This window comes from Triticum aestivum, chromosome 5D (genome assembly GCF_018294505.1).
Source record: "Triticum aestivum cultivar Chinese Spring chromosome 5D, IWGSC CS RefSeq v2.1, whole genome shotgun sequence".
Taxonomy (NCBI): Eukaryota; Viridiplantae; Streptophyta; class Magnoliopsida; order Poales; family Poaceae; genus Triticum; species Triticum aestivum.
The window spans coordinates 46,865,111-46,869,213 of record NC_057808.1 but is presented as its reverse complement, the minus strand read 5'-3'; positions in this window follow the sequence as shown (position 1 = coordinate 46,869,213).

The following is a 4,103-nucleotide window of genomic DNA, read 5'->3' as shown; positions in this document are numbered from 1 at the left end:
GTGTTGTTTTCTTTAATTTCGAAACATGCAGATTATCCTGTCTTCATCCATGCGAAGTGACGTTCTTTCCCAGTAATTTGTGCATGTGAAAATTATCTTTAGTCCACATGTGACCGGTCATGTTTTTCTTTCCTTCTAGCCACCTATGGCCTGTGAAATCCAAATGCAAAGAAAATTATGGAAAATGCATGTATTAACAGAAGAATTGTCGATTTATATGGAGGACTGAACTAAATTTGACTTCACAGCTAATGAAGTTATGTTTCCTTTTGATTGCAAATATAGGTGCTATCATGGCAGCAAGCACAGGGGCTTCAGGATGGCTAAGGGGCAAGGTGAAGGCTGGGGCTTCAGGTAATCAATAGCTCCTTTGTAATTAATCATAAACTTAAAGCATAATTACTTATGGACCAACTCATCTGTAGGGTCCATTCTCATATGCTGGGGCTTGTTGAGAGGCCCTATAGCTCAAGAGTTGCAGTTCAAGTCCATCATTGTTCCTGATTAGAGGTGGTGACATGTTCCTGATTATATTATTTCAATTCCTTACATGATGCTGATAAATCCTTGTTTAAGCATGCTTGCATTCTCAGTTTTGCAAATGTTTGTACATCTAGAAATAGGCCTCAGCCCTAACATGAGGCCCTAACGAAGTAATATATATTTGTAGATCAATATGCCTCAGCCCTGTCCCATTTTCCAGATGGGTGTTGAAAATGAAACAAAGTAACCGAAGTTATTTTCTCATTAAGATATTACTTTCTCATCTTATTTCTAGTTAATAAAACTGGTGTTGTTTTCTTTAATTTCGAAACATGCAGATTATCCAGTCTTCATCCATGCGAAGTGACGTTCTTTCCCAGTAATTTGTGCATGTGAAAATTATCTTTAGTCCACATGTGACCGGTCATGTTTTTCTTTCCTTCTAGCCACCTATGGCCTGTGAAATCCAAATGCAAAGAAAATTATGGAAAATGCATGTATTAACAGAAGAATTGTCGATTTATATGGAGGACTGAACTAAATTTGACTTCACAGCTAATGAAGTTCTGTTTCCTTTTGATTGCAAATATAGGTGCTATCATGGCAGCAAGCACAGGGGCTTCAGGATGGCTAAGGGGCAAGGTGAAGGCTGGGGCTTCAGGTAATCAATAGCTCCTTTGTAATTAATCATAAACTTAAAGCATAATTACTTATGGACCAACTCATCTGTAGGGTCCATTCTCATATGCTGGGGCTTGTTGAGAGGCCCTATAGCTCAAGAGTTGCAGTTCAAGTCCATCATTGTTCCTGATTAGAGGTGGTGACATGTTCCTGATTATATTATTTCAATTCCTTACATGATGCTGATAAATCCTTGTTTAAGCATGCTTGCATTCTCAGTTTTGCAAATGTTTGTACATCTAGAAATAGGCCTCAGCCCTAACATGAGGCCCTAACGAAGTAATATATATTTGTAGATCAATATGCCTCAGCCCTGTCCCATTTTCCAGATGGGTGTTGAAAATGAAACAAAGTAACCGAAGTTATTTTCTCATTAAGATATTACTTTCTCATCTTATTTCTAGTTAATAAAACTGGTGTTGTTTTCTTTAATTTCGAAACATGCAGATTATCCAGTCTTCATCCATGCGAAGTGACGTTCTTTCCCAGTAATTTGTGCATGTGAAAATTATCTTTAGTCCACATGTGACCGGTCATGTTTTTCTTTCCTTCTAGCCACCTATGGCCTGTGAAATCCAAATGCAAAGAAAATTATGGAAAATGCATGTATTAACAGAAGAATTGTCGATTTATATGGAGGACTGAACTAAATTTGACTTCACAGCTAATGAAGTTCTGTTTCCTTTTGATTGCAAATATAGGTGCTATCATGGCAGCAAGCACAGGGGCTTCAGGATGGCTAAGGGGCAAGGTGAAGGCTGGGGCTTCAGGTAATCAATAGCTCCTTTGTAATTAATCATAAACTTAAAGCATAATTACTTATGGACCAACTCATCTGTAGGGTCCATTCTCATATGCTGGGGCTTGTTGAGAGGCCCTATAGCTCAAGAGTTGCAGTTCAAGTCCATCATTGTTCCTGATTAGAGGTGGTGACATGTTCCTGATTATATTATTTCAATTCCTTACATGATGCTGATAAATCCTTGTTTAAGCATGCTTGCATTCTCAGTTTTGCAAATGTTTGTACATCTAGAAATAGGCCTCAGCCCTAACATGAGGCCCTAACGAAGTAATATATATTTGTAGATCAATATGCCTCAGCCCTGTCCCATTTTCCAGATGGGTGTTGAAAATGAAACAAAGTAACCGAAGTTATTTTCTCATTAAGATATTACTTTCTCATCTTATTTCTAGTTAATAAAACTGGTGTTGTTTTCTTTAATTTCAAAACATGCAGATTATCATGTCTTCATCCATGCGAAGTGACGTTCTTTCCCAGTAATTTGTGCATGTGAAAATTATCTTTAGTCCACATGTGACCGGTCATGTTTTTCTTTCCTTCTAGCCACCTATGGCCTGTGAAATCCAAATGCAAAGAAAATTATGGAAAATGCGTGTATTAACAGAAGAATTGTCGATTTATATGGAGGACTGAACTAAATTTGACTTCACAGCTAATGAAGTTATGTTTCCTTTTGATTGCAAATATAGGTGCTATCATGGCAGCAAGCACAGGGGCTTCAGGATGGCTAAGGGGCAAGGTGAAGGCTGTGACATCTGGAGACTGCCTTCTCATCATGGGGAGCACAAAGGCAGAGATTCCACCAGAGAAGTCCATCACTCTGTCATACCTAATGGCCCCAAGGCTGGTAAGAGTCAGTCTGCACTTTTAGACAAGGGGAATATGGTTTACATTTTTACTTGATGCATGTGTTCATTTCCTCCATTGATTTAGAGTAAGTCACTGGTTTAGTTTACATTTTTACTTGATGCATGTGTTCATTTCCTCCATTAATTTAGAGTAAGTCACTGGTTTAGTTGGTTGTCAGGGGCAAAGCTAGATATAGGCCTGATCATCTAGGGATGTAATATATTAGTCATTTTGGATCTACAGCCTGAGTTGAAGCCTTCATTGCGCAGGGTCTGTTTACATGCTACACTTGTTAGTATTTGGCACAAGATTTTCTCTCCATCATTGCATTTTCATTCACACAAGATTCGATAAAAGATCTTCCACCTTCAGCAATTGGCGAACTAAGAGGTTTCGATGCAAAGGGTTTTGCAGTTGCAAATAAAGGCAAGAGTCTGGAAGCCAAGTTTCCATGGCCCTGTATTCTGTTAGAAAGTAAATATTTATTCTGTTAGAAAGTAAATATTGAGAATGATTAAATGCAGGCTCCGTCCATGGGGAGACGTCCTGTGATGCATGTAATGTATGTGATGGCTGTACATTATTATACGTGGTGCCTGTGATGGATGTAGATCTCATGGGGTGGGTGTATGAAATGCGATTGATGTAAATCTCTATTCATATGATGGCTGGCGGCGGATCTGTGATACCTGGAGTGAGTGTATCTGGCGGCGGCGACGGGTCCTGGAAGGGATCGGTGCCGGATCCTGGAAGCGATCAGCGGAGGGGCCTGCACGGGATGTGCGAGTTACGCGTCGGCGGGATGGAAGGGCGGCGGCGTGGCGAAGGAGGGCAGTGTCGCGGCGACTGTTCCTCGCAAGAGGGACAGGAGACCTCGCTCGAGGACGCACTGTCGGGCGTTTTTTTTTTCCTGGTTGATTTTTGCCGGTTTGTGCTCGGTGTTTTATTTTCTCCTCGCTGGTTAATTAACTGAGACAATTACGACGGGAGGTTGGGCGTCTGCGGGACTCGATCGCGGGGTTTTCTTCGGGTTTTTTGCGGCTGAGCGGGAGGTGGGAGCAAGTACCAAAGAAGTACCAAAAAAGACCGTATTAGGTGGGACGAAAATAAAACCCGAAACGCGGACTACCAAGTGAGACATTAGGAGTAGAGACTACTCCTACAAGAGATTGGCGCTTGGCCGCCGGCGACGTGCATGACTCTGTCTCTGCCCGTACTTACCTACGTACGGTGCGAGACTACAATAAGTACCGGTGCAAGACTACAATAAGTACCCCACTTTTGGTAC